Source organism: Pleurodeles waltl, chromosome 6 (genome assembly GCF_031143425.1).
Source record: "Pleurodeles waltl isolate 20211129_DDA chromosome 6, aPleWal1.hap1.20221129, whole genome shotgun sequence".
Classification (NCBI taxonomy): Eukaryota; Metazoa; Chordata; class Amphibia; order Caudata; family Salamandridae; genus Pleurodeles; species Pleurodeles waltl.
Window position 1 is genome coordinate 1,256,215,872 of NC_090445.1, and position 25,359 is coordinate 1,256,241,230.

The window sequence follows — 25,359 nt, forward strand, 5'->3', positions numbered from 1 at the left end:
ATGTAGGAGTAAATAATGTGTCGCAGCTTGACATAAAGGGAAAAATGAAAACATGGTGAAATATTATAGGAGAGAAAGCGGGAAAAATCATCTCCATGCAGGAGATTCCATGTTGTATTTATTTAGCTTTCATTTAGCGTCACCCTGAGAGAGATATGAACTCCAAAACCTTCATTGGAAAAACGAGACGCTCTCCCCATTTAGGAGGCTCTGGGTAAAGGTGTCGCTCTATCTGGCAGTGCGCTCATCGCCTGTCAACGCAAAGGCAGTGGCTTGGAATGATAAGTGTCAGGCAGTCGTGCTGCACATTTCAAAGGGAGGAGCCCGCAGCAGAAGCAGCCGCGGGGGAGAAAACAGGAAAAAGGCATGTAAGAGCCAAGATGATAGAGCGGCTTTCAGAGTGGTTGATCCAGCAATGTTATGCCCTTTCCCCACATATTTTGCCACTTGGCCACATAGTGACCCTTGGCAAATTAATTCCGGTCAACTTCCTGGACTGTGGGACTGGCCTACAGGGCAATCAAAATGTGCCTGATGGTTCGGTCTGACAGGTCAGTGTATGGGCGTTCTTTTTTGCAGTTGTGCGCTTGTTTTATGATCAGTGGCGGCCGGCAGCTTTAGGAGGGAGGGGGGCGGGCGGGAAGCACACACACACTCATTCTTTCACATACAGACACGCACGCACGCACACACGCACATCCATCAACAACACTCATACCATTCAAACATGCACGCATGCACCATTCATTTTAAAACATCACACACACTCATTCTTTCACACACGCACGCACGCACAGCCATTAACACTCATAACATTCAAACACGCACACATGAACCAAACATTCATTTTAAAAGATCACACACACACACATACGCATGCACATCCATTAACAACACTCATAACACTCAAACATGCACGCGCGCACCAAACATTCAATTTAAAACATCACAAACACACACTTACCTTCAGCCTCCAGGTTCCAGGAGGGTTGGGACCTAAGTTCAGCCAATGAGGGAAGGCAGCAGTCCCAGCCTCGTCACAGAGTGGGATGGGGTCAGTGCGACTGCTGACCCCACCCCACCCCACTCTGTGACGAAGTGTCACTGATTGACACTCACCCTGGGCGCTTCAGGGCTTAAACCTGATGCGCCCAGGGCGAGTGTGAATGGGTGACGCTTTCCTCGTCACTCAGGGGATGGCCTCGAGGCACCTTTGCTGAGCGGAGGAGGTCAGGCCCATAGGAGCTGTGACCCCTCAGCCCAGCAAAGTTCAGCTCAGGCAGCCAGGAGTCTGCGCAAATCGCGCATTGCTCACTCCTGGGTGTCTGAGCTGAAAATGAAGAGTGTCTGTCAGGCTGGCCTTTGTTCAGCCTGACAGGCACTCTTCATGAGGGGCAAAGGGTGGGGGGCCCTCCGCCCTAAAGGATGGGCCGCCACTGTTTATGATCTGCTGACCCAGTTTTTACTGTTGATTTCCCTGCTATTGCAGCAAGAATTGCCTGCAGAAAGCACAATTGCATGTTGTCTCCTCTGCCTTGTAACAAAATATACAGCATGCTTTACAAGTCAAAACTGCCCGATTCACCAGTGTGGGACAGTTTTTTAGCTACTTTACTCACTGATTGGGACCACTTATTTGTTTGTGCCTGGGCCTGTTATCTGCCTCTGTCTAACCCTGGTTGTATGCCTCCTAAATAACCCACAGTATTAACAAGTAGATGAAACTATGGAGGAGACCAGCAGAAAGATTAGATAGACAAGAGTTTCAATACAATTAAAACGACTCTGCTGCCATCTCCTACGCAGTATAGACTTCCTCCCTCCCTGTAATGGGAGCCATGGCATTACAAGCTCGTGTTATAAAGGCCAAGGGAAACCCACGTATAACAAGGGACCAAGGGTATGTATTATTATAAAGGAACAGTAGTTTCTCATCAGAGCATACAAACATATTGAAATGGGAATACAATCAAGCCCATATGTCTAGAGTGATTAACAAACTCTGTGGCACCTAAGTGCACTGGGTTATAAGCTGCCCATATTTTGTTCTATTCTCCCAGTCTCTTCTGCGAACATAGACATTCTGAGCCGAAGATGAGCATATTCCAACGCTGGTCATATCTGGTGTTTGCTGAATGGCAACTGCGGCATTTATCATGCATGGTTTGGACTATACCTGTGACTTGCCTCAATGCAACTGTTTTTGACTACTGCTCATATTTGCTGCATGACCCCCTTGGGCTATGACCATGGTTTTGTCCTGCGTTAATAAATTCTGGTCACCTTTGTGTGCCTATTCCTCAGGCATAAATACCACTACAGCCTGATGATGATCCTGTAATTTTGTGAAAGATCGAAACGTTGTGGATTCTGGCACTTCAACCCAATTGTATTATTGACTTTGATGTATATAAGGGCAGAAGTGTTCTCTTGAAAGTGTGAGTAACTTAACTGACTGATTATTGTTACACAATATTGTCTAATCTTGTATTTTTTTTTTTTTTTTTTTAACCTGACCTATATTAGCTCTAGTTTCAATACAAAAAGATTTAAATATATCGATCGGACTAGAGGTATGGACATGATTGTATTCCCATTTCAATATTTTTGTATGCACTGATGAGGGCCCACTGTTCCTTTATAATAAAGAGAAAATAACTCGGGCACAACAAAGAGTAGCACAGGGATTGCTCCAATATTTGTCATGAAGACGGTGCTGATAGAGAAGTGCATTTACCCTTTAGTCAAAGCCCTTGTCCTGCATGGCCTGTTAGTGAAAGTACATGAAGCAAATTCCCTCAGAGAAAGCATCACATTATTTCAGCGCTTCCTTCAGATATAGCTGGCTTGGGAGTACGCCTGTGTGATTTAGAGGCTTGGTTTGCTACTGGCATTCCAAGAGATCGGTGTGTGGGACGGGAGAGGAACCCCCTTTTTTTACACCATGCTTCTTACCCTTATCGTTGCTGAGGTCTTAGGCCTCTACAGTCTCAATGTGGCTTGACCTCCCCACAAATTAAGGAAAAATCTAAGAAGTTGAAAAAAGAAATCAAAATGCAGATTAGGACAGCAGAGCTTTCAGCAAAAAAGAAGCTTGTGAATTAACGTCCAATGTATACAGTTTTCATTTTGGTAGTTGATTTATTGAGCAAAGTATGGTTGTGTCCACCTCTGTTTGTGTTAAAAATAAATTGGTAGTATTCCTGGCCTAATGTTGGACATGAGGCAGCTTCCCTCTGAGTACTTTTAAAACCCAATTTTGTCAATTATTTTCTAATATGCAACAATTATGTCAACCTCTGTGGTCAGGGAAGTCCTACCCTGACCCCCTGGATTTGCATTAATGCCCACACTTTAGTCCTGGGACCCTTTTACTGTAGAACAGAATGAAGGCCACAACTCTACCTCTCAGGTCACAGCCACCCAAGACAGTATGAGTAACTGTGTGTGTGTGTGAGGATGTGCATGAGAGTGTGTGACTGGATATCAAAGTGGGTGTGAGAGTATCTGTCTGGGTGTGCGAGTGGGTGTGAGAGTGTTGGTCTGGGTTTGAAAGTGCCTGTCTGGCTGTGAGAGTGGGTGTGAGAGCGTGTCTCTGGTGTGAGCATGGGTGTGAGAGTATGCACCTTGATGTGACAGTGGTAATGAGAGTATCTGTCTGGGTGTGAGAGTTGGTATGAGAGTGTCTGGGTGTGAGACCGGGTGTCAAAGGGTGTCTCTAGGTGTGAGAGTGAGTGTGAGGGTGTTTGCCTGGGTGTGAGAGGGTGTTTCTAGGTGTGAAAGTGAGTGTGAGAATGTCTGGGTGTGAGAGTGGGTGTGAGAGGGTCTATGTGGGTGTGAGAGTGGGTGTGAGTGTGTCTGTCTGGGAGTGACAGCGGGTATGAGAGGGAGTCCCTGGGTGTGGGAGTGTCTGTCTGGAAGTGGGAGTAGGTGTGAAAGGGAGACCCCGGGTGTGACAGTGGGTGTGAGAGTGTGTACCTGCATGTGAGAGTGTCTATCTTGGTCTGAAAGTGGGTGTAAGAGTATTAGTCTAGGTCTAAGAGTGAGTGTGAAAGTGTTTGTCTGGGTCTTTGAATATATATATATATATATATATATTCAATTCAATTATATATATATATGTGGAGAGAGAGAGAGAGATGTATATATATATATATATATATTTTTTTTGTGTGTGTGTGAAATCCATGTATCCACCTGTGGTTTTACACCGGGGGCCACGCTAAGCACCGCAGTTGAATCCACAGGACTTGGGAAATGATTAAAAAAATGTTTTTGACATTTTGTACTCATTTGTTATTCTGCTGCCACATGTACATGAAGGGCATGGGGTCAGGGACACTGTCTCCTGTCCCCTTCATAAAAAGTACAGCCCACATTTCAGACCTTGGACTGTTTCCTGATGCAACAAAATGGTGGCTACAACTTCCCTGTCAGGTTGCAGCTAGCCAATCAGATTCTTGCACTGGCATGCTGATCGACCCACATTTGGATCCGTCTGAAAAGTTTTGGGGTGATCTGTCAAGCAGGGGCTGAGAAAAAAAGGGAGTTCCAAAATGCATCTTCCCCATGTTAATTCCCATATTGTTTTGAACGTGACTATAGCCCGAACCACTGTACGGAATTACACCGAATTAGGCAGAAAGCTAGAATTTGGTCGAGAAGGTATGCTTTTTGGTAATTTGGTGTTAATCTTTGCAGCATTTTAGGAGATAATAAAGGAGAATTAAAATTTTATATCTAGGGACGCGGATCCTTGAACATCCTCCTCGGAATCACAAATCCATGCACCAACAGCAATGCTGTGATTGTCTGGCATCAACCTGAGAGGAAAGTTGCGGCCACCCGTTTGTTCATCGGGACTCGTGCCCCAGCAAGGAAAATAAACATAAAAAAGTGATAGAGGGGATTAGGGTAGAGGTACCCTGACCCCATGGGCCTAATGGAGGGGTCTCTGAGGGACCACATGGACAAAACATTGACAAAAACCTTTTTTTTTTACCACATGAGGAGGCACAGATCCTCCCCAGATCCTCCCCGGATTCTGGTGGACTCCGGGAGGATTCAGTGATCTAGACCCCATTTAAAAAAAATACTCTCACTAACAGATCTACACACGTACTCACACACTCACCTACACACCCACTTACACACCCACACTACCACTGACTCACCCACTCACACACCCATACAGGCAATCACACACTCACTCACAGACCCACAAAACTACTCACACACCCACTCAGACACTCACACAACCACTCTTACACACCCACACACCCACTAAGACACCCATAAAGCCACTCAAACACCCACTCATACAACCCAGCCATCCACACACCCACTCAAAGACTTTCAAAATCACCCACACCCACTCACAAACCCACACAGCTTTCACCAACACCCACTCACATACCCACTCAGTCAGTCACACATGCACTCACTCACACTCCACACACTCACACACTCACATACACACCCACACAACTACTCACTCACCCACTCACACACCCAGGTTCCAGGGGTATTATCATTAGGAAATAACATTAAAAACTATAGAAATTCACTGAAAAAAACAGAGGTTACAGTTAGGAAATAATATTAAAAAAGCCTCTGAAACTCCCTAAAAAACAAAGGTTACAGGGATCTATCTATCTATCTATCTATCTATCTATCTATCTATCTATCTATCTATCTATCTATCTATCTATCTATCTATCTATCTATCTATCTATCTATCTATCTATCTATCCATCGCTACATATATATGTATTATACCAAACAGTTTTTCGGAAAGCGGAAGCTTGTGTTCTTGTTCAGGGAGGACCTCACTTGGCAGTTCAGACAGGACTGTTCCCATGAGGAGCAGGATCAAGACTGATTTGCATATGGCTGGGCCCAAAGCGAGATCGCATGGTGAGCAAAAGAACGATGGATTGGAACACTACCCCAAGCTATTGACTGTGGTTAGACTTATTGCAAGCAACCTCCCATCTCCTTTTTTTGTGTTACATGTACAGCCCTAGGTGGTATGGGTATGCCCAGACATGGGTACTGTGCTTACTAGGTCACTGGAAGCAAGCTTTACCCTGCTAATGAGCCTATAACTAGGTTCCTGTGTTGCGTGTGTTCCATTTCAGGGAGGTCCTTGCCTGGCAGTTCAGGCAGGACTGTTCCCATAAGGAGACGGGTCAAAACTTATTTGTATATCGCTGGGTCCAAGCTTAGGTGGCCATTACTCTTCAGTCTCTTCTTAAATGATGTAGTGGGATGAGCTCATCAATGACCCTATTTTAGCAGGGAGAAAGGTCCTGAAACTAATATTTGGTGATGATGCAGTCCTACTGGCCCAGACAGAAAATGCATTCCCTAGACTATTAGCATGATTTGTAGATTATTGTCATGAGAAATCTTTGACCATTAATTGAAACAAGATTAAGAGTATGGTCATAAGAGAAAGTTAAAGATATATGGTGAGTCCATTGAGCCTGTTAAGCAGTCTGATTACCTGGGGATATAGTTCACTGAGAAATTAGATTGGAAGAGCCACATACACAGGCAACCATGGCTCTAATCAATATCTCCAGAGCAATTTTAGAATTTGCACAGGCAGGTGCCAAGAGTTTTAGCACCTCCCCCAAATCTATAAGAAGAAGGCTGTAGCAGCAGCACTTTACAGGGCAGAGTTTTGGGGGGATTGGAATTTACACCTGCTGCAAGTGGCAGAGAATAATTTTCTTTGATCGCTGTTAAGAATAGGCCAGGGTAAACCGTTGTTAGAACTTTATGCAGAACTCGGTCTTATGCCAATAGCTGATGTAGCAGCCCTGAAAACTGTGGTATATGGGGTTGGTGTAGAGATTAATCCAAAGGAAACAATTCAAGATGTCAACTACACTAGTGGCTACGGCAGGGATGCATAGCTGTCTTACATTAACTAAATTGCAGCTGGGGTTCCTATGGTATGACCCAAGTAAAGTAAAGTATGACACTGTAGAGCATATTAAAGAGTGCTATACTGGGGATAATGCAGGAGAAGACACTATTTACAATTAGACCAGGAAGGATATGGTCCACTGGTATGTTATTGCCCATGGTTAGACTGATTGCAAGCAACCTCCCATCTCCTTTTGTGTATTTCATGTACAGCCCTAAGTGGCATGGGTAAGCCCAGACATGAGTCCTGTGTTTACTGTTTCACTGGAAGCAAGCTGTACCCTGCTGATGCGCCCATAACTAGGGTGAAACCAGTCCTGCATTGCATGTGTTCCAGTTCAGGGAGGACCTGGCCTGGCAGTTCAGGAAGGACTATTCCTAGAAGGAACAGGGTCAAAATTGATTTGTATATGACTGGGTCCAAGCTGAGGTGGCCTTTACTCTTCAGTCTCTTCTTAAATGATGTAGTGGAATACCTGCTTGATGAACCCATCGACTGCCTATTACAGCATGAAGAAATGTCCAGCTATTATTTGGCGATGACACAGTCCTACTGGCCGAGACAGAAAATGCAATCCATAAACTACTAGCAAGATTTGTAGATTATTGTGATGAGAAATCTTTGACCATTAATTGCAACAAGACTAAGAGTATGTCCATAAGAGAAAGTTAAAGATATATGGTGAGCCCATTGAGCCTGTTAATCAGTCTGATTACCTGGAGATATGGTTCACTGAGAAATTAGATTGGAAGAGCCATATAAAGAAGGGCAACCATGTTTCTAAACCAGATCTCCAGGGCGGTTTTAGAATTTGCACAGGCAGGTGCCAAGAGCTTTAGCCCAATACCCCAAATCTATAAGCAGAAGGCTGTAGCAGCAGCACTTTACAGAGCAGAGTTTTAGGGGTATTGGAACTTACACTTGCTGCATGTGTCAGATAATAATTAATAATCTATATTAACCTCTTGGGTGCCCTGGACGTAACGATTACGTCCTGGGCAGTACCGCTCGGCAGCAGCAATGCCCACTAGACACCAGGGATTTTTTTAGGTTATTGACATGTGGCCACCTGGGCAAGCGGGCCAAATTATTTTTAGGCCATTTCTGCTAATATAATTAGGCTGATCTGTCCCCAAGGGGGGCAGAAACCACTGGACACCAGGGATTTAGTTTTTTGTCATTTTCAGTGAGGGGAGCGACCCCTAAGGCAAGGGTCGCTCCCCTGAGGGGGCAATTTTGTTGTGGGCCATTTATGCCCCCTTGGGAGCAGATCGGCCTATTGTAATTAGGCTGATCTGCACCGGGGGGGGGGTCAGAAAACCCTAGACACCAGGGATTTTTTTATTTTTGTGGTTATTTAATTTTTTATATGTGGGGAGCAACCTCTCAGGCAAGGGTCACTCCCGTGGGGGGCAAATTGTCTTTAGGCCATTTCTGCCCCCCTTGGGGGCAGATCGGTCTATTTCTATTAGGTTAATCTGCCCCCAAGGGGGACAGAAGCCACTAGGCACCAGGGATTTTTTTTTTTACCCAATCTTACGCAAGGGGAGTGACCCCTTAGGCAAGAGTCGCTCCCCTGGTGGGGGGGAATTTATTTTAGGCCATTTCTGCTCCCCTTGGGGGCAGATCAGCCTATTTCTATTAGGCCAATCAGCCCCGGGAGGGGGCAGAAGCCACTTAGGCACCAGGGATTGGTGTGTGTGTATATGTGTGTTTTGTCTGGGGGTGGGGCAGCCCCTTGGGCAAGGTTCGCTTCCCATGGGGGCACATTACTGTTGGCCGTATCTGCCCCTCTTGGGGGAAGTTTGGCCTGTTTGTGGAAGGCTGATCAGCCCCCAAGGGGGGCAGAAAGCCCACCTGAGACCAGGGAAGATTTTTTTTCCCAAAAAAAGAGGGTGGGGGTATGGCCATACCCCAATCCCAAATAAATGGGGCCAAATTTGTTCTGCCCACTAGTGGGCATATGGGGCAATTACACCAATTCCACAGCCTGGGGGGCAGAAAGTCTACTAGATGCCAGGGAAAAAAAATAAAAAAAATAGTGGGGTGGTGGCTATCAACCAGTATGGGCCTGGTTATACCCCACCCCAACTGAAGGGGGTAATAGTCTTTCAGCTCTCCCCCTGCAGACTAAAACATATTGTCCCACTGCAAGCAAGAGGACAATTATTTGGGGTTTTGGTTTTACATGTGGGTCATGCCAGCTTGGCTAACTCTCAGGGCTGAACTTTTTGGACTTTGGGACGCTGCCATGTAGAAAAATCCACAAGACTTAAACACATCTGAAATCTAAATATCTGGGTGATTCCAGAGTGGTGTGCTTCACATGCACCCCGCACCATTTTCTTACCCACAATGCCCTGCAAACCTTCAACTTTGCTGGAAATCACACATTTTTGTGATGGAACCTTCCTGAATCTGCAGGAATCCACAAAATTCCTACCACCAAGCACTGTCTCATTTATACCAATAAAAATTCTGCTGCACTTGTCAGCCTAAAAATGTTTTTTTTTCCAAACTGCCCCTTTGGACCTGCTTTGGTTCTCCCTCAATTTTGACATGTTTTTGGCTCTTCCCTGTCACAGGCACTTAGCCCACCTACACAAGGGAGGTATCATTTTTATCGGGAGACTGAAGGGAACATTGGGTGATAGGATATTTGTCCCGGTGTGGTGATCCCACACAGAAATGTGGGAAAAATGTGATTTGTTTTTTAGGTTTGCTGAGGATTCTGGGTAAGAAAACATTGGGGGATCCACGCAAGTCACGCCTCCCTGGACTCCCTCGGTGTCTACTTTTCAGAAATGTCTGGGTTGGGTAGATTTCCCTAGATGGCTGCTGAGCCCAGGACCAAAACGCAGGTGCCCCTGCCCGCAAAAACAGGTAGCTTTGTATTTGATAATTTTGATGTGTCCAGATAGTGTTTTGGGGTATTTCCTTTCACGGGCAATAGGCCTACCCACACAAGTGAGGTACCATTTTTATCGGGAGACTTGGGGAAACGCTGGGTGGAAGGAAATTTGTGGTTCCCCTCAGATTCCAAAACTTTCTGTCACCGAAATGTGAGGAAAAAATGTTTTATGCCCAAATTGTGAGGTTTGCAAAGGATTCTGGGTAACAGAACCTGGTGAGAACCCCACAAGTCACCCCATGCTGGATTCCCCTAGGTGTCTAGTTTTACAAAATGTGCAGGTTTGGTAGGTTTCCCTAGGTGCAGGCTGAGCTAGAGGCCAGAATCTACAGCTAGGCACTTTGCAAAAAAACTTCAGATTTCAATGTAAAAATGTGATGTGCCCATGTTGCGTTTCCTGTTGCGAGCATTAGGCCTATCCACGTACCATTTTTATTGGGAGAGTTGGGGGAACACGGAATAGCAAAAGTTATTGCCCCTTGGCTTTCTCTACATTCTCTACTTGTAAAAAAGACATCTATTTGAGAAATGCCCTGTAATTCACATGCAAGTATGGGCACCCCGGAATTCAGAGATGTGCAAATAACCACTACTTCTCAACACCTTATCTGGGGCCCATTTTGGAAATACAAAGGTTTTCTTAATACCTATTTTTCACTCTTTATATTTCAATAAATGAATTTCTGTGTACCTGGTATAGAATGAAAACCCATTGCAAGGTGCAGCTCATTTATTGGCTCTGGGTACCTAGGGTTCTTGATGAACCTACAAGCCCTATATATCCCCACAACCAGAAGAGTCCAGCAGATGTAACATTGCAGGAAAAAGTTACAGAGAAAAACGTTGAGAAATATTGCTTTTTTTTAACCTCAATTTCAATATTTTTTTATTTCAGCTATTATTTTCTGTATGAAAACCATGTATGATCTACACAAATTACTCCTTGCTCAAATCAGAATTTTGTCTACCTTTCAGAATTGTTTAGCTTTCTGGGATCCAGCATTGGTTTCACACCCATTTCTGTCACTAACTTAAAGGAGGCTGAAAGCACAAAAAATAGTAAAAATGGGGTATGTCCCAGTAAAATGCCAAACTTGTGTTGAAAAATTGGGGTTTCTGATTCAAATGTGCATGTTCCTGAAAGCAGGGAAGCTGGTGATTTTAGCACCGTAAACCCTTTGGTGATGCCAATTTCAGGGAAAAAAACACAAGCCTTCTTCTGCAGCCTTTTCCCCCATTTAAAAAAATAAATAAAATTCCATGCATTTTTGGCTAATTTCTTGGTCTCTTTCAGGGAAACCCACAAAGTCTGGGTACCTCTAGAATTCCTAGGATGCTAGAAAAAAAGGACACAAATTTGGCGTGGGTAGCTTATGTGGACAAAAAGTTATGAGGGCCAAAGCGCAAACTGCCCCAAATAGCAAAAAAAGGCCTGGCACCTGAGGGGGAAAAGGCCTGGCAGCAAAGGGGTTAATGAATAAAAATCCATATTAATAATAATGATAATATATAATTAATAATAACTAAATTGCAGCTGGTGTTCCTCCGGTATGACCCAAGTAAAGTAAAGTAGGACACTATAGAGCATGTTAAGGAGTGCTACTCTGGGGCTCTGCGGGAGAAGAAACTCTTTACAGTTAAACCAGTAGGATATGGTCCCACTTGTATGTTATATTTAGATTCAATCTGCCCTGAGCAGAAATGCACGCTCTATATTAAGTTTACCTAGTTAGATGTTCAAGGTTCCCAACAGGTGGTGAATATGGTAACTGAAAGATCGAGGTGAAGGAAATCTTTTTGCACTTACTGCTTTTTTGCATAAAACATGACATAGCGTGTTAAAAATGGCTGTTGTCCCTTTGTAGACTTTGTGAGATTAAATGTGTTAAAACGGTACTGCTGTTCTGTCTGTGGATGGCTGATTTTTAATTCACTAGCTTTGTATCTATAGGCAATTTGGCCACACATGAAGGAACTGCCAGTTGCTTTGGGAATCTGATTAGGTTTTGCCAGGGATTTATGTAGTTGGGGACAGCATGGTGTTTGAGACCCTCTTTATCTTCATTTTTATGCACTTTCCTGGGATGTTGACAGGTTGCTGCTGGTCAGAGAGCTACTATTGTTTGCACTTTATAGACTGAGGTGACGGATATGAGATTGCTGCTACATATGATTTTATATTTTTATTAACTGTTTTATTAATTGGTATGTTTATTATTGTGTGGCTGGCAGCTGAAACAATAAACAATTGAATAATTGATGAGAAAGAATGATTTATTAAAGTCAGATATAACTAATCAATAAGTTAATAAGAATGAAAACTAGACCTAACCAGAAGCTGCATTTAAAAGAGCATTCAATTGTAAACTTTGCATGCCCATGTATGGCCTCCTTTGCTCGAATTGCTAACATTGACAAATTCAGCATGTTTTAACTGAAGAGAAATGTTTCTGTCCTAATCTTAACAGGGCCTCTGCATGACATTTATTTCCTGATAAAACAATGGAAGCTACATCTTTTACTTATTTTCTTTCAAACTAATTAACTATTGGAATGCTGAAATTTGCTAAATTAACAAAACTTTCTTATATATGAATAACCCTTTAGTTTGGAAATGCATAGGAAGGGAAATGAAGGACTTGGAAGCCGTTATATACGAGTGTCTTATTTTCAGGAAAGTCAAGCAAGTGTGAAAGTATTAGGATATATTCTTAGCAGACACAAAACTAAAAATATGTTAAACTCCAAGCATGATGCTTTGTTAGTCTGCTACCTCAAGCTGAAGAGAAAAATTATTTCACAAGCATACTGGGATGCAGATTGGTCATGAGCTAATGTTTGAGATAGTAAATCAAACGTTTGTAAAGTTCATTGCCATGAATAAAAGAGGTCCCATGGAAAGTCCAGGATGGAATGGCTCAGACAGATGCTAGGCGAGACTCGAGAGAGAACTCTTTCTTGCTCTCACTTTCAGACTTAGACGAATTGAGCTCTAGATACATTCACTTGCTTTCTGTCCAGACTATTTCTTTTACAGTATTTTTTATGAGTGCTGATAACTTTTCTGACTAAGCTACCAAGAAATATTTTTTATGAATTTAGAATAGGAGAATAGTGAAAGATAGTGGGGATTGCTTCATGCAATGTTCTGTAATATTGGCTGATTAATATAGATTAGAATTAATGGGAAGAATGAAACATTGACACTAACTTCAACTCTCATTATTGACTCCAAACCAAATAAAAATAATGAATGTTTATTTTTTTAATTGATGCTGTTGTGGAATTGCAGCTTACTTATACCTAAACCCACTCCTAAGATCACCTCCGAGGTCCAGGAGGTGCTGGGTAGCTTAATTTAATGACACCTCTCTGTGCTGCTGCAATTGAATGATTGATTGTATAACTAAGGATTTTCATGGCATCAAGTATTTACTTGGATTGGCAAATATGTCTTAGTAATAATGTGCTTGCCAGGAAAAGATTATGAATTGCATATAAAGATGTGTTCACAGCAGTTATTTCCATAACAATCATAGCTGTACTGTACTCTTCCCCAGATACATCTCGGCTGGTTTGATCTGTAAAACTTGTCAGGGGAAAATGCAAAGTGCACAATGTCTCTTTGCTAAGGAATCAAAACTCACCACCCTCCCCAGAATCAAGACCATAGAGTGTTCTAACTTCAGTAGAACAAAATGAACAAATGTTGTTCTTGGATATAACTGCAATCTTGTATCTAACCTCCTGATAGATTCTTATTTCCAAGAAACAACATGATTAATGAGACAGCTGGATAGAGGGGAAAAATCCACATAACAATCCTGAAAAGCAAGAAGCAATAAAGATGAATTACTTGGATCAAACCAGATTTCAGCTTGGAGCCTGATGAATGCCATTAATTAAAAAGGATACCTCCCACCACAAGCAGTTGGGCCCTGAACCATGTCTTTTCTGTCCATTGAATCAAACTCTCCAAACCCATGAGCATTTATGTAACCACAGTTGGCATTTTAGCAACTCCACACAAGAGGAGATTCAGTGGGCCTTGAATGGTTCACTTTCCAGTGACTTTGAAGAGAATGGAGCTCTGTTTGGATGGGGATAGGTAAGTCAACAAGTATGACAAGGTTTTTGATTTCAAGGTTTGTAGAAGAAACACTGAAAGTAGAAATGTCTTCCATGGCTTGTCTTTGGTATTTGAGCTTGGACAGAGGCCCTTCAGTTTTATTTAGCACCACCATGAGTCGTCAGAATTTAGAGATTTTCAGGATACAATCTTAGATTGTGACCCTGCTCATAAGGAGTACTAACATTAGTAGAACAATGAAAAACATCTTTGCTGCATACCATTAAATGTGCACATTCCATATTTTTCAGCCAGTGCTCCACTTTAGACAATCTAAGCATGTGCCAGTCCAACAAATAATTACAACATTCATTTGTTAGTAAAATCACAAGCATATTTTACAAAAAGACCATTTTACTGCTCTCCTTGAAACCTCACAAAATCAGCAAAAGTTACATTGGTTGCAAGTTTTCATACATTGTAAAGCATGTTCCAGTGTCTTGCTCACACAAGCACAATTTTCCAAAGAGCTATCCCTGATCCTTAGTGACTGGTTTTGCCGATTTTGGGACATATTTCACTTGGAGAATTCAATCTGTCAGCCGTTTTAATAACAGGTGCTTTTTAGGACAGGAATATTACATCCAAACCCTGCACTTTGACAGAGGTGAATAAACAATCTGATTGGCTTGTACAAAGTGCCCATTGTTGACAGGAATTTGGGTTTCCTGGAATGGCTTTCGATGTGCATGTATTCACATGCCAAACGTCCGCAAGGCTGTAGATGTTTTAGAGGAGAATATTTATGGCCACTTTAGCAGAGGACCCATGAGCAACAGCAGAGAAACAGAATTCTATGAAGTTTGAAATATTGTCTTTCCTAGATTGAACAGCTGATGTCTGGTTTAGTCACCTGACTTGAACCTTTGGTAAGGTCAACATTTCTAAGAAAAGTTACCCTGATTGCTTACACTACCTCGTCAATGGCAAGGATGGGTGCCTCTGAGACACCAGTTCACCTGTTTTAATGTGTATTCATATTGTAACTATAATTCTCTGTATTAATTTATGACATGTTTCTTTTCTGTTATTAACCACTGCTTTTCATTGCTAATCTCATTGAGCCCTGCTTTTTGTATGTTTGTTTACCAGACTGTTTGTTTATTAACTTATTTACTGATCAGAACATAGTGACAGCCAGAGTCTTACTCTCCTGGAACTTTGAATGTAGGCTTACATATAGCAAGCAAAATTCTGCTATGTGTACAAGAAATAGAGGAAGATATTTCAAAACATTACTTATTGTAACATTTCAAAATAAATATTAATTACACATAAAACTACAAGTTACCATGCAATGTCATTGATATTTACAAACTGATACAAAAAATAAAAAAATGAAGCAATTTTTTTAAATGTTCTAAGATATTGGGTAAACCAGCACACAAAAGGATTCTGAATGAGAATTTATGTTAGACCTTCAATCTCAGTCCCCAGCTCTAAGGGCATGCTAAGCAGAGAGAATATAGGTACCAGACATCCAGCTGCCCCCTCCCCTGATAATGCCTCCCTACAGGCTTCTGGATGCTGGGTTGAAGCAGACCCCTCACGATCCTCCCAACTCCAACATTGCGAGGATAATCAAAGCGTAATCAAAGTGGGGGGTATAGTGGAAGGAGCAGTCTGCCAAGAACATCTGTTGATGGCAAGTATGCGCAGACACAAGAAGAAAGGCTCCATAAAGGAAAAAAGAATGGCGTCAAGGAAGGGCCCACAGAGAGTAGTTAAGACCGGCAGCCCTCCGCCCTGCTCCCAGGAAATCGTAGTGGCTCAAATCGAGCAGGAAGACCTATGCATCCTTGCATGAATCCAGACACCTTGCCATTTACGGTGCACTCAGGACCTAGACGCAGAGACAGCTTGGATGTTTGTGATTTATATTATGATAGTACTGCTGCCCCTCCTGGTGTGCCAGGGAGGACATACAATGGGCACTGTCTGGAGTTCGTCGATCTCTTCCCTGATGTTGGCTCAAATCAGCCTCTAAATAGGTCATGGTTATTAAGTCTCTTCTATGCTGTACCAGAGCTGAGTGTTCTTTCTTCCACCGATGTAAGATTAGTAAAGCTGGGAAGCAATCAACAGCAGTTTGATTACGGCAGGAGGTACACCTATTCTGCCACCTCTCAAGGTGATCCTGCCCTTACCTGCCTCAGCTCTGGTTAAATTTGCTCGACCAGTCATAGCTGGACTAATCCTTAATCACGTGGACTGCTTCCACATAATGTGGGTTGATGTGCAGCCATGTCCTAACTTCAATCAGGAGGAAATCGGCTGGGTTGAGCGGTGTGGGAGCAGCCCAGATACGTCAAGGGCTGGTAGCCCTTCCAGGCACAAATCAACATTATGGCAAAAAAAGAAGGGAACTATAGCCGAGGGCAGCATAGTGTGAGAAACAGTGACCATCACTACTCACAGGAACTGTAGACAGATCAGGATCCCCAACCATGATGAGAGGAAAAAAGGGAACAACTGCGAGAATTGGTAATGGGTAGCGAATGAATGAATACATCTTTATTTGCATGATTATTTTAAAACCTTTGCAAAACACAATACATGAAAATCATTAAGACTGCTGCAAAGCTTAAAATTACAATTCATCATATTGTCATGTCCTTCTCGACATTTATCATCATGCCTTTACCTAAAGCTCTCTTAGACTAGAATAAACTTAAATCACAGAGCATGGTGCTTGTTATAAAATGCTATGTGGCATGAAGATCATCTTTAAAAATATAAAATGCAGACTCCTTACAGTACATGTTAATAACCCATTGCCTAAAAACCCCTGAGTCTACTGAAATTATAGAATCAGGGCTCACTGCAAAATGCTTATTAGAACGTTTTGTATGGCTGGAAGCCGCTATTTGTATGAAATGTAGGATGCCTGCGGAATATAAGTGAAAATTGTTTGTTGCATGAATGCTGAAAAATATTACCTAAAAAGAAGTGTGATAAATATACAAGAAAGTATAGAGTGAGGAAATATGTAACAATATATATAAAAATACTCTAAGACTTTAAAATGGGACTATAAGTGCCCTACCATGCAATATCCACCTCCAATTGGTGCCTTCTCCTTGTGGCAGTGTCCTGATGTTCAGGCACTACCTCCGGTCTCATGAGTAAATGCTAGTACAATGAGCAGTTGTCCTCCTTGAAACTAATTGGGGTGGACATTTGGGGGGAGACATCAGCCAATTCATTAGTAACGTTGCTTTAGGTGCTGCCTCCCCCTTTTCGATTTCTGTACATTGATGGGCACGTAATAGCAGTAGATTTGTTCTCATGATGATGAAAAATTTCCCAGCTCCATGCAAGTCTCAGCAGTAAATATGTATGTATCTGTTTTTTTACATGTCCTTAGGCCATATTTCAGAAAAAGAGGTTTTAAAAGTCGGCGTCTCTCTGAGGCCAATCACGGGTAGCAGCATATTAAATGACTAATGGATTTGATATGATAGTTCCATAGAATACATTCCTGAGAGTGACCCCGCATTGACTTCCAACTGCATCTAAATTCCCAGGTAGATAGTGTTAGGAGCCACATATGTAAACTATTATGAAAAGTTCAAACTCCCAGGACTTCGTTTATATACAGCTGGAGGTTGGCAGAGCTATACGACTCAGCTAAGCCCTCCACCTCCCTAATTTCCCTGATTATGCAATGTTCTTTTCTCTGGAGATTTGCGTGCCATGATCTTTCATCATCTTTTTCAGGTAGACATTCGATATTCAGGGATCCTATGAATACGTGGGGACTAGGTCAAAATAATTCCTCGGCTTGCCTGAGGTAGGTGGCCCAGCTTCTAGAAGCATTTTCAAAGGTTACTTTCAGCGTGCCACTTAGACTATTGGTATTGGCCCTGGAGACATCATGAAATAGCTTTATTATGTGCATTTTGCAATTTGTATCCATACTAGTTATGTTGAATTCCAGGCGTATCCCTGCATGTCTGGTGAATTTGGGGACTTGAAAAATCCTTTTATAAGCTCTCATTTGACATTCCTCAAGTGTTTTAGTTATCCTACCAGGATATGGTAAATGTCCATAAGTAATGGTGGGTAAAAGTTTTACTTTTATGACTCTCCTGATTGATTCTGATGTAGGTGATTGGAGCTGGAGATGGAGTTTGGCTAAAGCATAGGTGGTTCTCTCTGCCTTAATTCTCAGTGCTGTTGACCGGTGTGCTATTTTACCGGCATTGGATAGCAACACTGCGAGGTACTGGTACTTTTCTTTCGTGTCTATTCATAATGCGCCAAACTTTCCACACTCTTTGATATTTATGCGCCTGACGTCCGAACACCAAAACCTTGTTTTTTGCTGCATTAACCTTCAGTGTGTTTTTTTCATTGTAATCATGCAGGATGGCCAGGCCCCTTTTCAAGCCTAATTGAGTCTGGGCAAGCAGGACACAATCGTCCACATATTAGATTATGGGAAGCACTGTCTTTCTCAGTTTCAAGGGAAATGTATTTCCTCTGAGTAGGTCCTTACCAAGGTCGGCAGTGTACAGATTGAAAAGGGTTGGAGCGATGACACATCCTTGTTTTAGGCCTTTATTGGTATATATTCTTTTCATCACATGCATATTCGAGATCCTAACTCTCACCCATGTGTCAGAATAAAGTGCCATTATTGCTGCTAATAAATTCCCTGGTATCCTCCAGGTGGCCAGCTTCTTCCAGAGTGTGTGGCGTACTATGCCGTCAAAAGCCCCCCTGTAACCGATGAAACACACAAAAAGAGGTTGAGCAGCTGGTTTCAAGGTTTTCTGTCCTAAATATGCGAGTGATGAGAATGGCCTAAATCCTGTTTGGTACGTTGGTATAATATTATTTTCTGTGATCCAGTGTTCCAGTTCTCAAAGCAGGACGCTTGCATAGACCTTGTCATCCACATCCAGTAGAGCTATTAGCCATAGTTTCCTGGGAGAGTAAAGTCTCCCTTTTTAAAGACTGGATGGAATATTGAGCCTTTCTAGGATCCTGAGACGCCTGATTGGCGCAGGCAGTTGTTGAAAAGAGTGGTCAAGGAGGCGGCTCAGAAGTCTTAGTCATCTTTAAATATGCTCCCAGGAAGGCCATTTGGGCCTGGAGCTCCATCCCGTCTGTTGCTGCTCAGGACCATTTGAGTTAATTTGGCTGTGACCATTAATATGGTATTTTCTAGGCCATCTAGATCGATTGCCTCTCCATAGTACCCTGAGCTTCAGTGCATCCTGGATCCACATAAAGGGAGCCCACGTGTTTTTCCCAAACGCTGGTAGCTATTGCATTAGGCTTATTTACTGACCCATGTTCTAATGAGTTAATGTGGTCCCTGAACTCTCTACTTTTATTCAGGGGCAACAAAGCTTGTAGGTGGATCCAGCGTTCTTTAATCTCCTTCTGCTTCAGTTTCCAAGCCTTTTCCTTGAGGTCCTTCCTTGCCTGTCCCCTGAAAGTTTCTACTGCCGGGGATTTATTGCCTCTATATCTTTTTTCTAGCTGCCTGCACTTTTGTTTACTCTGTACATATTCTCTTGTTGCGGTGGACAACCATGCCTTTTGTCGTTTGTTTTCTGTGAGCCTTTGTTGCACTGAGCAGCTTTGTGAAGTATGTAAGTACTTTATCATATGTGTCCACTATTCTCTCCTTCTAAGATTGGAGGTCCATATGCCTGATTCCAAACCGTATTTTACCTTATCCTTCTCACTCCGTTTGATTTTCTTTGTCAGTGGGCATAAAGTAGTTATGAGTTGCTGGCCACTGTCCATGTAGGACCGCAGTCTCACTCCTTCAAGGGCTATTTCTATTGTGACAGGGTTGTGATCACTCTCAGATCTTTGGGTCACCTCATAATGTAGGCGTCTGTGCCATAAAGCTGGGCTCAAGAAAATATGGTCTAATGTAGAAATATTTTTAAATGTTGGGATAGATGGGCCCGGCCTCTTGGTCTTAACATGCGATGATCTCAGTTGGTATTCTGTGAAGAAGGTTTCTAGGGCGGATCTGAAGAAATCTCCGGGGAGACTTGCAACCTGTCCAAGATGTTGGGTGTTGAAATCTCCAGCGATTAAAAGTTCATGATCCGGGTACTCATATACGTATTCCTTTAGTTTTAGACAAGATTGACTTAAGCTTTATCTGTTTGGTTTCTTGGTTTGGATTTATGTATACATTTATAATCGCTATCAGTATTACTTTTTTTGATCAGGGCAAAACCGTATATGGTTATTGCATGGACAACACTGGTTGATTTCTCCCAAGGGACTAATTTCACAGCTGGATCTAATTTGACATATGTTACGAGTCCACCCATGTGTCTTCTGGACAGGTTTTTCTTTTTTGAGTGAGTATGAGTGGTTGTGAAACAGGCTATGGTTTATGGTTCCTTCATCCAGGTTTCCTGGAAGCACAGAATATCTGCGTTTTTTAAGAAATCCTCAATGTTAGGGCTGGCGATAAGAGAGGCCAGCCCTGCCACATTCCAACTGATAACCTTGATCATTTTGTCTGATTTTGTTTGTGGGGGTCCGAAGTTGTTAAAGTTGTGTTTTCTCTTTGATGTTCAAGGCTGTGGGGAGCCAATCCCAGGTGGGCTACCCGTGGTGCTGTGCAGCAATCTTGCGCTCTCCAGTTGGAACTTTCCAGCTTGCTTTGTTAACTGTACTGAATTACTTTTGTCTATTATCAGGGGTTTTACCACCAGTGTGGCCCTCAAAGCACTGAATGTTTTTGTAGTCGGTGTGTGGCTTGGATTTCCCTGGTCAGCACTTACGGGTAGTGCTCTTTTCTTGGTTTGCTCATTTTTATACTCCAGTCTTCCTGAAGTCCCTCATATTCAAAGATTTTATCAATCATGCCCTGGTTAGTCCAAGATGTTAATGTAGATGGTCCTGGGCAAATCCATGGATATTTGTTGAAATTTACTGTTAGAAGGTCCCCTAATGCGAGGGTCATTAGTGATGTTATGTGGTGCAATAATTTCAAGATGTTTGACCTGGTAAGTATTTCCCAGGGACCCTGTGATGCATATAGGAGAGAGAATATTATTATTGGCTGTTCACCAGCTTCCTTACAATTTGTACTGTTTGTATTTGTGGTCCCCTGGTACACCCATTCTTTCTCTAGCCTATGTGTAATAGGATGTTCTAGTTGGGTGGTGTGTGCAGATATTTGCTGTCTATGCTCTCTGCTCCAAGCATCCCCCTGAACAAACTCTGTTGCTTCTGTACATGCGGAGATTTCTTCATTGGACTTCCAGTCGACTCTTTTTTCAATTAGGCTACATTCCCAAGATAGTCCTCTTGTCTCCCTTCCTGTTCTATTTTATTCGGTTGATTTCTGGGACCTTATAAGGATACTTCCTGGAGTTGATGCCAAGTTGCAGAACTCGTCATGACCTTTCTATTATATCTTTCACACCATTTGGGAGCATCATTGTTTACGTATAAGGGAGTCTCTGCTTCCATAACCCATGAGATCCTCCTGTCGTCTAGGACCAGCTGGTGGGTCGGGGTGGCTGATTCTTGTTGACAGCCCCTCTGTGGAGACCTCAGCTCCCTCAACCATGGCCAATTGCTCTAGGCCCATCTCAACTTGTACCTCGCCGGTCAGTGGAGCTGCTTGTTCTCCTATTGAAGTTGAGTTGTCCTTTACTGTTTCGTGATCTGTGCCATTGGAGAGCGTTTGGTCAGTGTCCGCTTTGTATTCTTTCGGCCCTGCATTGCAGCGTTCTTCCGTGTTTATGTCCTTATGAGACTTTCCTTCCCTTCCCCAGCCTGATTGGTTACTATACTAGTGTGTTCCTGGGTGCAGGTTTCATGTATCACATTTGATTGCGGTCTCTGTAAGAAGATTGGATAGGCCTCAATCTTCCCAGATACCCGCTGGTGATTCCCAGTACCACTCTGTCTATTGTTTCTTTTTTGTTTTGTGACTTTAAGTGTTTTTTTCAACTTCTTTTTCTGTTGTCTTGTTAGTTGTGGTTGATGCTTGGTCCTGAGATCATGCTCGCACAGTAACTTGTGGTTTGCATCGAAGGCTTGCTCTTCTGTACTGGTTGCAGGTGCATTGGTAACTACAGAAGGCTGCACTTCTAGGGGTTTTGCTGTTTGTCGCATATTGTTTGGTTCCATCTCCCTGCTTCCATCTTCCCCTTCTGTAAGCGCTGTTGGACCTTTGAAGGGTAACTCAGAGGGCCCAGTCTCTTGCTGGTTTTCCACTGCTCCTTTGCCAGTTATTTTGTTGTAGTTACCGGCGGCTGCTTTACAGTGCTGAATAATACTAGTTAGTAAATCTGGCAGGGTGCTATTTTATCTATTATTTCATCATTTCGTGACCCCACAACCACCTTGCCCTCTCTCCAACTATGACCCCAGTTATCTTGTTTCCCACAAAGTGAGTTTGGTTTGCTGTCTAAGGTTAATACGCTTTGGGCTAGCATGTGGGTTAATTCTAGATGGATCTCCATTTTGTGTGATGGCCAGGTTAAGGCTTTGACTGCAGCTAAAAGGGAAGCATTAATGGTCTCTATGATGTAATCTGATCTGATCGCATCTCCCCTTTCCTTGTTGGGGAGATTTTGGGGTGAATTTTCCTCCTGGGGACTGTTGGTCCCTTTCCCGGTACTTGGTGCTCCCATGTTTATTTCTCGCAGTGGTCAATCATCTTGCTCTATTATGGTTGGCCATTCCTGTAGCTATTCCCGTGAAGCTTTCAATAAACCTTGTAGTGGGGTGGAGCAAGCTCATTCATTGTCTGTGGATTTATGTGCCTGAACCACCTCTAATTGTGGTTGAGCATAGTAGTGGATCTCAACCACTGTTTCCCTGTTTTTTTCACTTGGAGGTTCCATCTTCCTTTTTCCCGGTTCTGGATTGACTCTCCCTCTGGTAGATGCTGGTCCTGATGTCTCAAGCTCATACTCATAACTCACCGGGTGCATATTGCTTCCTTTAGCTCCCCCGCAGATTGTGTTCTTGTCATGGTTTTTATCGTTGTGTTGACCGGTGGGGCTGTTCTAGCTCTCTTCCAAGGCAGTGCCTGCCAATTCATCCAGCTCTCCAATTACTGAGGAGCCCATACCAAAGCTTGTCGCACAGCTGATGGAGTCCTGCTCTTGCTCCTGTTCCTGTCCTTGCTCTCATTTGTGCTCTGTTCGTGTTGGCCTTGGTACTGGGCCGTGCTCCAGTATTGGGGATAGAAGAATAACTGGTGCCTGTGGATCGGGGTCATCCATGGGTGTAACGCTGTAGCGGCACTGCACTCAGACAATACGGCTAGAGTGAGATACGGGATGGGTGGGGAGTGTAGATATCTCTTTCAGGTTCATAAGGGCATCCAGCAATTCTGTCTCCTGGCACCCCTACTCTTTAGCCTTTTTTTGAATGATGTGGTCCACTACCTCCTAGGTGAACAGCTAGATGTTCCTGTTGTAGCTAGTAGGAGGGTTCCAATATTACTATTTGCGGACTATGCAATACTTATGGCGCACACTAAAAACACAGCCCACAGGCTGCTCGCCCGCTTTGTTAAATACTATGAGGAAAAATCATTAACTATCAATTGTATGAAGACTATGGGTATGACTCTGCAGCTGTCATCCAACCTTCCACGGAAAATAGCGATTAATTATGTACGAATGGAGGTCACCAAGCACTGTGATTATTTAGGTGTGCGGTTTTCAGAGAATTTAAGCTGGGACTGCCAAGTCCAGAATGCAGCCATATAACTCAAATAAGCGGCTGGGGAAATACTGAAGTCCAAGCATTAGGCTAGAGCTAGAAATATCAGCATCATTTTGGAAACATATGCCCAAAAAGCAGTGGCTGCAGCACTCTATGGAACAGAGCTTTGGGGATGTGCGAACACTAGTGTGCTGTAGGTAGCTGAGAATAACATTCTGTGGACCCTATTGGGGCTAGGGCCTGGAACTCCCTTGAAAGCCCTTTTTGCAGAGTTGAGTCTGGTATCAGAATTAGCAGCTTTAAGGCCAATATTGTACTGGGTGAGGCTAGTCTGTAACCCCAGGGCAGCAGTGTATCTAGAAACCCTTGAAGAGGTCACTGTGAGTGGCGGACCTGGGGGCGCTCCTGGGGAGCTCATGGTAAAGAGACCCTAGGAAACCTTTGGCTAGAGGATCTCTGGGTGGATCTGGATTCTTTGGGCTGGGTGAAAGATCGGTATCGGGAATTTAACAAGACCAGGGTGTGTCAGGAACTTAGGCCCGATTCAATCACAAGTTACTATTTTAATAATGTCCATGGTCTAGCCCCCCAGGTTTATTTGGATATGCTGTATCCCGAATTGAAGCGGTCTCTATACATAAAATACAGGTTGGATGTGCTACCCCTAAGAGGTTATTTAGCCCATACCCATAGGCTGGCGGCAGGGTTGGAGTACTGTGATTGTACTCCTGAGGAGGTAGACAATGTGGCGCATTTTACTTTGTTCTGCAAGAAATTTCATGTGGCAAGGCGCCGGTGGCTTTACTCCCGCTTCAAGTCTAGTGGAGCAAATTGTATTAAAAGTGCACTAGAACTTTGTACAAGGCCGGGTAATATTAGTGAACACAACTTGATAGCCTCATATTTATGGGCCACCTGGCCCCGGCTGGGGGAGCTACCATCTAAATTAGGACTGACTGATATATAAGATCTTATAAGCGCTTAGTCGCCAACTCTGAGATGGAATTATGGCTCTCTTTTGCATAAATTAGGGTCTTTTTATCTCCTCTAAAGCTATATTGCAACATAATTACCACTGCTAACATTAATTGCTACGACCATAAGCACTTTCTCCCTGGGGCCTCCTAGTAAAGGTTTGGTACTGATAGAGGGTCACTCCTTCTTTTAGATATGCATGGGTGTTGTATTTATCATTTATTATCTATTTATTTATTTATATACTCAGTTGTATAGGGGTAGGTGATTCTCTTACAAGTAATGGGTTTGCTTGAGCAGAGTTGACTGCTGCCATTATGTTTTTATACTGTGATTAATGGTCTTACGTGTAATTAAGTTTTATTGTTTGTGTGTATTGCTTCTATATTATTGTAAGGCTTGTAGCTGGAACAATTAATAAAACAATTTAGCAAGTTAGACTTTACAAAAATTGGTCTTAAATTTTGGTTTTGATAAGTTATTTATAGGGAACAGGAGAACCTGATCTAAATCTTCACTAACTGCACCACAAATTGACAATCTGAATGCCTTTTCCCATCTTTACTACTCAACCAGATATGTTCGCCTATAGGGAACTAAAAAATTCATATACAATATTCCAAAATCAGAAATAAGATGTCCCCATATTCACAAAAGTGCACAAATTGAATCTTTTAATATTCACACAATTTTGAAAATCATAAAAAAAATTGTTTAGCCGCATTTTCA

The 25,359-nt window shown here is 42.9% G+C and overlaps 1 protein-coding gene and 1 long non-coding RNA gene across 2 annotated transcripts in view; one reads left to right on the forward strand and one right to left on the reverse strand.

The window, feature by feature from the left end:
* Positions 1–25,359, reverse strand: part of LOC138301758 (cadherin-23-like) — a 1,629,754-nt gene that overhangs the window by 1,112,922 nt on the left and 491,473 nt on the right. The gene's annotated exons all lie outside the window — the stretch shown is intronic.
* LOC138300793 (uncharacterized) overlaps positions 1–25,359 on the forward strand; it is a 120,893-nt gene that overhangs the window by 65,259 nt on the left and 30,275 nt on the right. The window lies entirely within an intron of this gene.